This window comes from Myxine glutinosa, chromosome 3 (assembly GCF_964187855.1).
Source record: "Myxine glutinosa chromosome 3, kmMyxGlut1.1, whole genome shotgun sequence".
NCBI classification, from domain to species: domain Eukaryota; kingdom Metazoa; phylum Chordata; class Myxini; order Myxiniformes; family Myxinidae; genus Myxine; species Myxine glutinosa.
The window spans coordinates 102,194,815-102,207,709 of record NC_136263.1 but is presented as its reverse complement, the minus strand read 5'-3'; positions in this window follow the sequence as shown (position 1 = coordinate 102,207,709).

Genomic DNA, 12,895 nt, shown 5'->3' with positions numbered 1-12,895 from the left:
ACCACTTTTCGCACTTGTGTTAGTGTTGAAAAACCAGTTTTCGCACTTGTGTTGGTGCAGGAAACCACTTTTGCACTTGTATTAGTGTGGAAAAAACACTTTTTGCACTTGTGATAGTGTGGAAAAACCACTTTTCACACTTGTGTTAGTGTTGAAAAACCAGTTTTCGCACTTGTGTTGGTGCAGGAAACCACTTTTGCACTTGTATTAGTGTGGAAAAAACCCTTTTTGCACTTGTGATAGTGTTGAAAAACCACTTTTCGCACTTGTGTTAGTGTTGAAAAACCACTTTTCGCACTTGTGTTGGTGCAGGAAACCACTTTTGCACTTGTATTAGTGTGGAAAAAACACTTTTTGCACTTGTGATAGTGTTGAAAAAACACTTTTCGCACTTGTGTTAGTGTTGAAAAACGACTTTTCGCACTTGTGTTAGTGTTGAAAAACCACTTTTGCACTTGTATTAGTGTGGAAAAAACGCTTTTTGCACTTGTGTTAGTTTTGAAAAACCACTTTTCGCACTTGTGTTGGTGCAGGAAACCACATTTGCACTTGTATTATTGTGGAAAAAACACTTTTCGCACTTGTGTTAGTGTTGAAAAACCACTTTTCGCACGTGTTCGTGTTGAAAAACCACTTTTCGCACTTGTGTTGGTGCAGGAAACCACTTTTGCACTTGTATTAGTGTGGAAAAAACACTTTTTGCACTTGTGATAGTGTTGAAAAACCACTTTTCGTACTTGTGTTAGTGTTGAAAATCCACTTTTCCCACTTGTGTTAGTGTTGAAAATCCACTTTTCCCACTTGTGTTGTTGGTGCAGGAAACCACTTTCGCACTTGTGTTAGTGTTGAAAAACCAGTTTTCGCACTTGTGTTGGTGCAGGAAACCACTTTTGCACTTGTATTAGTGTGGAAAAACACTTTTCGCACTTGTGTTAGTGTTGAAAAAACCACTTTTCCCATTTGTGTTGGTGCAGGAAACCACTTTTGCACTTGTATTAGTGTGGAAAAAACACTTTTTGCACTTGTGATAGTGTTGAAAAACCACTTTTCGCACTTGTGTTTGTGTTGAAAATCCACTTTTCCCACGTGTTGGTGCAGGAAACCACTTTTGCATTTGTATGAGCGTGGAAAAAACACTTTTTGCAATTGTGATAGTGTTGAAAAACCACTTTTCGCACTTGTGTTAGTGTTGAAAAACCACTTTTCGCACTTGTGTTGGTGCAGGAAACCACTTTTGCACTTGTATTAGTGTGGAAAAACCACTTTTCGCACTTGTGTTAGTGTTGAAAAACCACTTTTCGCACTTGTGTTGGTGCAGGAAACCACTTTTGCACTTGTATTAGTGTGGAAAAAACACTTTTCGCACTTGTGTTAGTGTTGAAAAACCACTTTTCGCACTTGTGTTAGTGTTGAAAAACCACTTTTCGCACTTGTGTTGGTGCAGGAAACCACTTTTGCACTTGTATTAGTGTGGAAAAAACACTTTTTGCACTTGTGATAGTGTTGAAAAAACACTTTTCGCACTTGTGTTAGTTTTAAAAAACCACTTTTCGCACTTGTGTTGGTGCAGGAAACCACATTTGCACTTGTATTAGTGTGGAAAAAACACTTTTCGCACTTGTGTTAGTGTTGAAAAACCACTTTTCGCACTTGTGTTAGTGTTGAAAAACCACTTTTGCACTTGTATTAGTGTGGAAAAAACACTTTTTGCACTTGTGTTAGTTTTGAAAAACCACTTTTCGCACTTGTGTTGGTGCAGGAAACCACATTTGCACTTGTATTAGTGTGGAAAAAACACTTTTCGCACTGTGTTAGTGTTGAAAAACCACTTTTCGCACGTGTTCGTGTTAAAAACCACTTTTCGCACTTGTGTTGGTGCAGGAAACCACTTTTGCACTTGTATTAGTGTGGAAAAACCACTTTTCGCACTTGTGTTAGTGTTGAAAAACCACTTTTCGCACTTGTGTTAGTGTTGAAAAACCAGTTTTCGCACTTGTGTTGGTGCAGGAAACCACTTTTGCACTTATATTAGTGTGGAAAAAACACTTTTTGCACTTGTGATAGTGTTGAAAAACCACTTTTCGCACTTGTGTTAGTGTTGAAAATCCACTTTTCGCCCTTGTGTTGGTGCAGGAAACCACTTTTGCACTTGTATTAGTGTGGAAAAAACACTTTTTGCACTTGTGTTAGTTTTGAAAAACCACTTTTCGCACTTGTGTTGGTGCAGGAAACCACATTTGCACTTGTATTAGTGTGGAAAAAACACTTTTCGCACTTGTGTTAGTGTTGAAAACCCACTTTTCGCACGTGTTGGTGCAGGAAACCACATTTGCACTTGTATTAGTGTGGAAAAAACACTTTTTGCACTTGTGTTAGTTTTGAAAAACCACTTTTCGCACTTGTGTTGGTGCAGGAAACCACATTTGCACTTGTATTAGTGTGGAAAAAACACTTTTCGCACTTGTGTTAGTGTTGAAAACCCACTTTTCGCACGTGTTGGTGCAGGAAACCACATTTGCACTTGTATTAGTGTGGAAAAAACACTTTTTGCACTTGTGTTAGTTTTGAAAAACCACTTTTCGCACTTGTGTTGGTGCAGGAAACCACATTTGCACTTGTATTAGTGTGGAAAAAACACTTTTCGCACTTGTGTTAGTGTTGAAAAACCACTTTTCGCACGTGTTGGTGCAGGAAACCACTTTTGCACTTGTATTAGTGTGGAAAAAACACTTTTCGCACTTGTGTTAGTGTTGAAAAACCACTTTTCGCACTTGTGTTAGTGTTGAAAAACCACTTTTCGCACTTGTGTTAGTGTTGAAAAACCACTTTTCGCACTTGTGTTGGTGCAGGAAACCACTTTTGCACTTGTATTAGTGTGGAAAAAACACTTTTTGCACTTGTGATAGTGTTGAAAAACCACTTTTCGCACTTGTGTTAGTGTTGAAAATCCACTTTTCCCACTTGTGTTGGTGCAGGAAACCACTTTTGCACTTGTATTAGTGTGGAAAAAACACTTTTTGCACTTGTGATAGTGTTGAAAAACCACTTTTCGCACTTGTGTTAGTGTGGAAAAAACACTTTTTGCACTTGTGATAGTGTTGAAAAACTACTTTTCGCACTTGTGTTAGTGTGGAAAAAACACTTTTTGCACTTGTGATAGTGTTGAAAAACCACTTTTCGCACTTGTGTTAGTGTTGAAAATCCACTTTTCCCACTTGTGTTGGTGCAGGAAACCACTTTTGCACTTGTATTAGTGTGGAAAAAACACTTTTTGCACTTGTGATAGTGTTGAAAAACCACTTTTCGCACTTGTGTTAGTGTTGAAAATCCACTTTTCCCACTTGTGTTGGTGCAGGAAACCACTTTTGCACTTGTATTAGTGTGGAAAAAACACTTTTTGCACATGTGATAGTGTTGAAAAACCACTTTTCGCACTTGTGTTGGTGCAGGAAACCACTTTTGCACTTGTATTAGTGTGGAAAAACCACTTTTCGCACTTGTGTTAGTGTTGAAAAACCACTTTTCGCACTTGTGTTGGTGCAGGAAACCACTTTTGCACTTGTATTAGTGTGGAAAAAACACTTTTTGCACTTGTGATAGTGTTGAAAAACCACTTTTCGCACTTGTGTTAGTGTTGAAAAACCACTTTTCGCACTTGTGTTAGTGTTGAAAAACCACTTTTCGCACTTGTGTTAGTATTGGTGCAGGAAACCACTTTTGCACTTGTATTAATGTGGAAAAAACACTTTTTGCACTTGTGATAGTGTTGAAAAAACACTTTTCGCACTTGTGTTAGTGTTGAAAAACCACTTTTCGCACTTGTGTTGGTGCAGGAAACCACTTTTGCACTTGTATTAGTGTGGAAAAAACACTTTTTGCACTTATGATAATGTTGAAAAACCACTTTTCGCACTTGTGTTAGTGTTGAAAAACCAGTTTTCGCACTTGTGTTGGTGCAGGAAACCACTTTTGCACTTGTATTAGTGTAGAAAAAACACTTTTTGCACTTGTGATAATGTTGAAAAACCACTTTTCGCACTTGTGTTAGTGTTGAAAAACCACTTTTCGCACTTGTGTTAGTGTTGAAAAACCACTTTTCGCACTTGTGTTAGTGTTGAAAAACCAGTTTTCGCACTTGTGTTGGTGCAGGAAACCACTTTTGCACTTGTATTAGTGTGGAAAAAACACTTTTTGCACTTGTGATAGTGTGGAAAAACCACTTTTCGCACTTGTGTTAGTGTTGAAAAACCAGTTTTCGCACTTGTGTTGTTGCAGGAAACCACTTTTGCACTTGTATTAGTGTGGAAAAAACCCTTTTTGCACTTGAGATAGTGTTGAAAAACCACTTTTCACACTTGTGTTAGTGTTGAAAAACCACTTTTCGCACTTGTGTTGGTGCAGGAAACCACTTTTGCACTTGTATTAGTGTGGAAAAAACACTTTTTGCACTTGTGATAGTGTTGAAAAAACACTTTTCGCACTTGTGTTAGTGTTGAAAAACCACTTTTCGCACTTGTGTTAGTGTTGAAAAACCACTTTTGCACTTGTATTAGTGTGGAAAAAACGCTTTTTGCACTTGTGTTAGTTTTGAAAAACCACTTTTCGCACTTGTGTTGGTGCAGGAAACCACATTTGCACTTGTATTATTGTGGAAAAAACACTTTTCGCACTTGTGTTAGTGTTGAAAAACCACTTTTCGCACGTGTTCGTGTTGAAAAACCACTTTTCGCACTTGTGTTGGTGCAGGAAACCACTTTTGCACTTGTATTAGTGTGGAAAAAACACTTTTTGCACTTGTGATAGTGTTGAAAAACCACTTTTCGTACTTGTGTTAGTGTTGAAAATCCACTTTTCCCACTTGTGTTAGTGTTGAAAATCCACTTTTCCCACTTGTGTTGTTGGTGCAGGAAACCACTTTTGCACTTATGATAGTGTTGAAAAACCACTTTTCGCACTTGTGTTAGTGTTGAAAAACCAGTTTTCGCACTTGTGTTGGTGCAGGAAACCACTTTTGCACTTGTATTAGTGTGGAAAAATCACTTTTTGCACTTGTGATAATGTTGAAAAACCAGTTTTCGCACTCGTGTTGGTGCAGGAAACCACATTTGCACTTGTATTAGTGTGGAAAAAACACTTTTTGCACTTGTGATAGTGTTGAAAAACCACTTTTCGCACTTGTGTTAGTGTGGAAAAAACACTTTTTGCACTTGTGATAGTGTTGAAAAACCACTTTTCGCACTTGTGTTAGTGTTGAAAAACCACTTTTCGCACTTGTGTTGGTGCAGGAAACCACTTTTGCACTTGTATTAGTGTGGAAAAAACACTTTTTGCACTTATGATAGTGTTGAAAAACCACTTTTCGCACTTGTGTTAGTGTTGAAAAACCAGTTTTCGCACTTGTGTTGGTGCAGGAAACCACTTTTGCACTTGTATTAGTGTGGAAAAAACACTTTTTGCACTTGTGATAGTGTTGAAAAACCACTTTTCGCACTTGTGTTGGTGCAGGAAACCACTTTTGCACTTGTATTAGTGTGGAAAAAACACTTTTTGCACTTGTGTTAGTGTTGAAAAACCACTTTTCGCACTTGTTAGTGTTGAAAAACCACTTTTCGCACTTGTGTTAGTGTTGAAAATCCACTTTTCCCACTTGTGTTGGTGCAGGAAACCACTTTTGCACTTGTATTAGTGTGGAAAAAACACTTTTTGCACTTGTGATAGTGTTGAAAAACCACTTTTCGCACTTGTGTTAGTGTTGAAAATCCACTTTTCCCACTTGTGTTGGTGCAGGAAACCACTTTTGCACTTGTATTAGTGTGGAAAAAAACACTTTTTGCACTTGTGATAGTGTTGAAAAACCACTTTAAGCACTTGTGTTGGTGTTGAAAAACCAGTTTTCGCACTTGTGTTGGTGCAGGAAACCACTTTTGCACTTGTATTAGTGTGGAAAAACCACTTTTCGCACTTGTGTTGGTGTTGAAAAACCACTTTTCGCACTTGTGTTGGTGCAGGAAACCACTTTTGCACTTGTATTAGTGTGGAAAAAACACTTTTTGCACTTGTGATAGTGTTGAAAAACCACTTTTCGCACTTGTGTTAGTGTTGAAAACCACTTTTCGCACTTGTGTTAGTGTTGAAAAACCACTTTTCGCACTTGTGTTAGTGTTGAAAAACCACTTTTGCACTTGTATTAGTGTGGAATAAACACTTTTTGCACTTGTGTTAGTTTTGAAAAACCACTTTTCGCACTTGTGTTGGTGCAGGAAACCACATTTGCACTTGTATTAGTGTGGAAAAAACACTTTTCGCACTTGTGTTAGTGTTGAAAAACCACTTTTCCCACTTGTGTTGGTGCAGGAAACCACTTTTGCACTTGTATTAGTGTGGAAAAAACACTTTTTGCACTTGTGATAATGTTGAAAAACCACTTTTCGCACTTGTGTTAGTGTTGAAAAACCACTTTTCGCACTTGTGTTAGTGTTGAAAAACCCGTTTTCGCACTTGTGTTGGTGCAGGAAACCACTTTTGCACTTGTATTAGTGTGGAAAAAACACTTTTTGCACTTGTGATAGTGTTGAAAAACCACTTTTCGCACTTGTGTTAGTGTTGAAAAACCAGTTTTCGCACTTGTGTTGGTGCAGGAAACCACTTTTGCACTTGTATTAGTGTGGAAAAAACACTTTTCGCACTTGTGTTAGTGTTGAAAAACCACTTTTCCCACTTGTGTTGGTGCAGGAAACCACTTTTGCACTTGTATTAGTGTGGAAAAAACACTTTTTGCACTTGTGATAGTGTTGAAAAACCACTTTTCGCACTTGTGTTAGTGTTGAAAATCCACTTTTCGCACTTGTGTTGGTGCAGGAAACCACTTTTGCACTTGTATTAGTGTGGAAAAACCACTTTTCGCACTTGTGTTAGTGTTGAAAAACCACTTTTCGCACTTGTGTTGGTGCAGGAAACCACTTTTGCACTTGTATTAGTGTGGAAAAAACACTTTTCGCACTTGTGTTAGTGTTGAAAAACCACTTTTCGCACTTGTGTTAGTGTTGAAAAACCACTTTTCGCACTTGTGTTGGTGCAGGAAACCACTTTTGCACTTGTATTAGTGTGGAAAAAACACTTTTCGCACTTGTGTTGGTGTTGAAAAACCACTTTTCGCACTTGTGTTAGTGTTGAAAAACCACTTTTCGCACTTGTGTTGGTGCAGGAAACCACTTTTGCACTTGTATTAGTGTGGAAAAAACACTTTTCGCACTTGTGTTAGTGTTGAAAAACCACTTCTCGCACTTGTGTTAGTGTTGAAAAACCACTTTTGCACTTGTATTAGTGTGGAAAAAACACTTTTTGCACTTGTGTTAGTTTTGAAAAACCACTTTTCGCACTTGTGTTGGTGCAGGAAACCACATTTGCACTTGTATTAGTGTGGAAAAAACACTTTTCGCACTTGTGTTAGTGTTGAAAAACCACTTTTCGCACGTGTTCGTGTTAAAAACCACTTTTCGCACTTGTGTTGGTGCAGGAAACCACTTTTGCACTTGTATTAGTGTGGAAAAACCACTTTTCGCACTTGTGTTAGTGTTGAAAAACCACTTTTCGCACTTGTGTTAGTGTTGAAAAACCACTTTTCGCACTTGTGTTGGTGCAGGCAACCACTTTTGCACTTGTATTAGTGTGGAAAAAACACTTTTTGCACTTGTGATAGTGTTGAAAAACCACTTTTCGCACTTGTGTTAGTGTTGAAAAACCACTTTTCGCACTTGTGTTAGAGTTTAAAAACCACTTTTCCTACTTGTGTTGGTGAAGGAAACCACTTTTGCACTTGTATTAGTTTGGAAAAAACACTTTTTGCACTTGTGATAGTGTTGAAAAACCACTTTTCGCACTTGTGTTAGTGTTGAAAATCCACTTTTCTCACTTGTGTTGGTGCAGGAAACCACTTTTGCACTTGTATTAGTGTGGAAAAAACACTTTTTGCACTTGTGATAGTGTTGAAAAACCACTTTTCGCACTTGTGTTAGTGTTGAAAATCCACTTTTCCCACTTGTGTTGGTGCAGGAAACCACTTTTGCACTTGTATTAGTGTGAAAAAAACACTTTTTGCACTTGTGATAGTGTTGAAAAACCACTTTAAGCACTTGTGTTGGTGTTGAAAAACCACTTTTCGCACTTGTGTTGGTGCAGGAAACCACTTTTGCACTTGTATTAGTGTGGAAAAACCACTTTTCGCACTTGTGTTAGTGTTGAAAAACCACTTTTCGCACTTGTGTTGGTGCAGGAAACCACTTTTGCACTTGTATTAGTGTGGAAAAAACACTTTTTGCACTTGTGATAGTGTTGAAAAACCACTTTTCGCACTTGTGTTAGTGTTGAAAAACCACTTTTCGCACTTGTGTTAGTGTTGAAAAACCACTTTTCGCACTTGTGTTAGTGTTGAAAAACCACTTTTGCACTTGTATTAGTTTGGAAAAAACACTTTTTGCACTTGTGTTAGTTTTGAAAAACCACTTTTCGCACTTGTGTTGGTGCAGGAAACCACATTTGCACTTGTATTAGTGTGGAAAAAACACTTTTCGCACTTGTGTTAGTGTTGAAAAACCACTTTTCCCACTTGTGTTGGTGCAGGAAACCACTTTTGCACTTGTATTAGTGTGGTAAAAACACTTTTTGCACTTGTGATAATGTTGAAAAACCACTTTTCACACTTGTGTTAGTGTTGAAAAACCACTTTTCGCACTTGTGTTAGTGTTGAAAAACCAGTTTTCGCACTTGTGTTGGTGCAGGAAACCACTTTTGCACTTGTATTAGTGTGGAAAAAACACTTTTTGCACTTGTGATAGTGTTGAAAAACCACTTTTCGCACTTGTGTTAGTGTTGAAAAACCAGTTTTCGCACTTGTGTTGGTGCAGGAAACCACTTTTGCACTTGTATTAGTGTGGAAAAAACACTTTTCGCACTTGTGTTAGTGTTGAAAAACCACTTTTCCCACTTGTGTTGGTGCAGGAAACCACTTTTGCACTTGTATTAGTGTGGAAAAAACACTTTTTGCACTTGTGATAGTGTTGAAAAACCACTTTTCGCACTTGTGTTAGTGTTGAAAATCCACTTTTCCCACTTGTGTTGGTGCAGGAAACCACTTTTGCATTTGTATGAGTGTGGAAAAAACACTTTTTGCAATTGTGATAGTGTTGAAAAACCACTTTTCGCACTTGTGTTAGTGTTGAAAAACCACTTTTCGCACTTGTGTTGGTGCAGGAAACCACTTTTGCACTTGTATTAGTGTGGTAAACCACTTTTCGCACTTGTGTTAGTGTTGAAAAACCACTTTTCGCACTTGTGTTGGTGCAGGAAACCACTTTTGCACTTGTATTAGTGTGGAAAAAACACTTTTCGCACTTGTGTTAGTGTTGAAAAACCACTTTTCGCACTTGTGTTAGTGTTGAAAAACCACTTTTCGCACTTGTGTTAGTATTGGTGCAGGAAACCACTTTTGCACTTGTATTAATGTGGAAAAAACACTTTTTGCACTTGTGATAGTGTTGAAAAAACACTTTTCGCACTTGTGTTAGTGTTGAAAAACCACTTTTCGCACTTGTGTTGGTGTAGGAAACCACTTTTGCACTTGTATTAGTGTGGAAAAAACACTTTTTGCACTTATGATAGTGTTGAAAAACCACTTTTCGCACTTGTGTTAGTGTTGAAAAACCAGTTTTCGCACTTGTGTTGGTGCAGGAAACCACTTTTGCACTTGTATTAGTGTAGAAAAAACACTTTTTGCACTTGTGATAATGTTGAAAAACCACTTTTCGCACTTGTGTTAGTGTTGAAAAACCACTTTTCGCACTTGTGTTAGTGTTGAAAAACCACTTTTCGCACTTGTGTTAGTGTTGAAAAACCAGTTTTCGCACTTGTGTTGGTGCAGGAAACCACTTTTGCACTTGTATTAGTGTGGAAAAACCACTTTTCGCACTTGTGTTAGTGTTGAAAAACCACTTTTCGCACTTGTGGTGGTGTTGAAAAACCAGTTTTCGCACTTGTGTTGGTGCAGGAAACCACTTTTGCACTTGTATTAGTGTGGAAAAAACACTTTTCGCACTTGTGATAGTGTTGAAAAACCACTTTTCGCACTTGTGTTAGTGTGGAAAAAACACTTTTTGCACTTGTGATAGTGTTGAAAAAACACTTTTCGCACTTGTGTTGGTGCAGGAAACCACTTTTGCACTTGTATTGGTGTGGAAAAAACACTTTTTGCACTTATGATAGTGTTGAAAAACTACTTTTCGCACTTGTGTTAGTGTTGAAAAAACACTTTTCGCACTTGTGTTAGTTTTGAAAAACCACTTTTCGCACTTGTGTTGGTGCAGGAAACCACATTTGCACTTGTATTAGTGTGGAAAAAACACTTTTTGCACTTGTGATAGTGTTGAAAAACCACTTTTCGCACTTGTGTTGGTGCAGGAAACCACTTTTGCACTTGTATTAGTGTGGAAAAACCACTTTTCGCACTTGTGTTAGTGTTGAAAAACCACTTTTCGCACTTGTGTTGGTGCAGGAAACCACTTTTGCACTTGTATTAGTGTGGAAAAAACACTTTTTGCACTTGTGATAGTGTTGAAAAACCACTTTTCGCACTTGTGTTAGTGTTGAAAAACCACTTTTCGCACTTGTGTTAGTGTTGAAAAACCACTTTTCGCACTTGTGTTAGTATTGGTGCAGGAAACCACTTTTGCACTTGTATTAATGTGGAAAAAACACTTTTTGCACTTGTGATAGTGTTGAAAAAACACTTTTCGCACTTGTGTTAGTGTTGAAAAACCACTTTTCGCACTTGTGTTGGTGCAGGAAACCACTTTTGCACTTGTATTAGTGTGGAAAAAACACTTTTTGCACTTATGATAGTGTTGAAAAACCACTTTTCGCACTTGTGTTAGTGTTGAAAAACCAGTTTTCGCACTTGTGTTGGTGCAGGAAACCACATTTGCACTTGTATTAGTGTGGAAAAAACACTTTTTGCACTTGTGTTAGTTTTGAAAAACCACTTTTCGCACTTGTGTTGGTGCAGGAAACCACATTTGCACTTGTATTAGTGTGGAAAAAACACTTTTCGCACTTGTGTTAGTGTTGAAAAACCACTTTTCGCACGTGTTGGTGCAGGAAACCACTTTTGCACTTGTATTAGTGTGGAAAAAACACTTTTCGCACTTGTGTTAGTGTTGAAAAACCACTTTTCGCACTTGTGTTAGTGTTGAAAAACCACTTTTCGCACTTGTGTTAGTGTTGAAAAACCACTTTTCGCACTTGTGTTGGTGCAGGAAACCACTTTTGCACTTGTATTAGTGTGGAAAAAACACTTTTTGCACTTGTGATAGTGTTGAAAAACCACTTTTCGCACTTGTGTTAGTGTTGAAAATCCACTTTTCCCACTTGTGTTGGTGCAGGAAACCACTTTTGCACTTGTATTAGTGTGGAAAAAACACTTTTTGCACTTGTGATAGTGTTGAAAAACCACTTTTCGCACTTGTGTTAGTGTTGAAAATCCACTTTTCCCACTTGTGTTGGTGCAGGAAACCACTTTTGCACTTGTATTAGTGTGGAAAAAACACTTTTTGCACTTGTGATAGTGTTGAAAAACCACTTTTCGCACTTGTGTTAGTGTTGAAAATCCACTTTTCCCACTTGTGTTGGTGCAGGAAACCACTTTTGCACTTGTATTAGTGTGGAAAAAACACTTTTTGCACATGTGATAGTGTTGAAAAACCACTTTTCGCACTTGTGTTGGTGCAGGAAACCACTTTTGCACTTGTATTAGTGTGGAAAAACCACTTTTCGCACTTGTGTTAGTGTTGAAAAACCACTTTTCGCACTTGTGTTGGTGCAGGAAACCACTTTTGCACTTGTATTAGTGTGGAAAAAACACTTTTTGCACTTGTGATAGTGTTGAAAAACCACTTTTCGCACTTGTGTTAGTGTTGAAAAACCACTTTTCGCACTTGTGTTAGTGTTGAAAAACCACTTTTCGCACTTGTGTTAGTATTGGTGCAGGAAACCACTTTTGCACTTGTATTAATGTGGAAAAAACACTTTTTGCACTTGTGATAGTGTTGAAAAAACACTTTTCGCACTTGTGTTAGTGTTGAAAAACCACTTTTCGCACTTGTGTTGGTGCAGGAAACCACTTTTGCACTTGTATTAGTGTGGAAAAAACACTTTTTGCACTTATGATAATGTTGAAAAACCACTTTTCGCACTTGTGTTAGTGTTGAAAAACCAGTTTTCGCACTTGTGTTGGTGCAGGAAACCACTTTTGCACTTGTATTAGTGTAGAAAAAACACTTTTTGCACTTGTGATAATGTTGAAAAACCACTTTTCGCACTTGTGTTAGTGTTGAAAAACCACTTTTCGCACTTGTGTTAGTGTTGAAAAACCACTTTTCGCACTTGTGTTAGTGTTGAAAAACCAGTTTTCGCACTTGTGTTGGTGCAGGAAACCACTTTTGCACTTGTATTAGTGTGGAAAAAACACTTTTTGCACTTGTGATAGTGTGGAAAAACCACTTTTCGCACTTGTGTTAGTGTTGAAAAACCAGTTTTCGCACTTGTGTTGTTGCAGGAAACCACTTTTGCACTTGTATTAGTGTGGAAAAAACCCTTTTTGCACTTGAGATAGTGTTGAAAAACCACTTTTCACACTTGTGTTAGTGTTGAAAAACCACTTTTCGCACTTGTGTTGGTGCAGGAAACCACTTTTGCACTTGTATTAGTGTGGAAAAAACACTTTTTGCACTTGTGATAGTGTTGAAAAAACACTTTTCGCACTTGTGTTAGTTTTGAAAAACCACTTTTCGCACTTGTGTTGGTGCAGGAAACCACATTTGCACTTGTATTAGTGTGGAAAAAACAC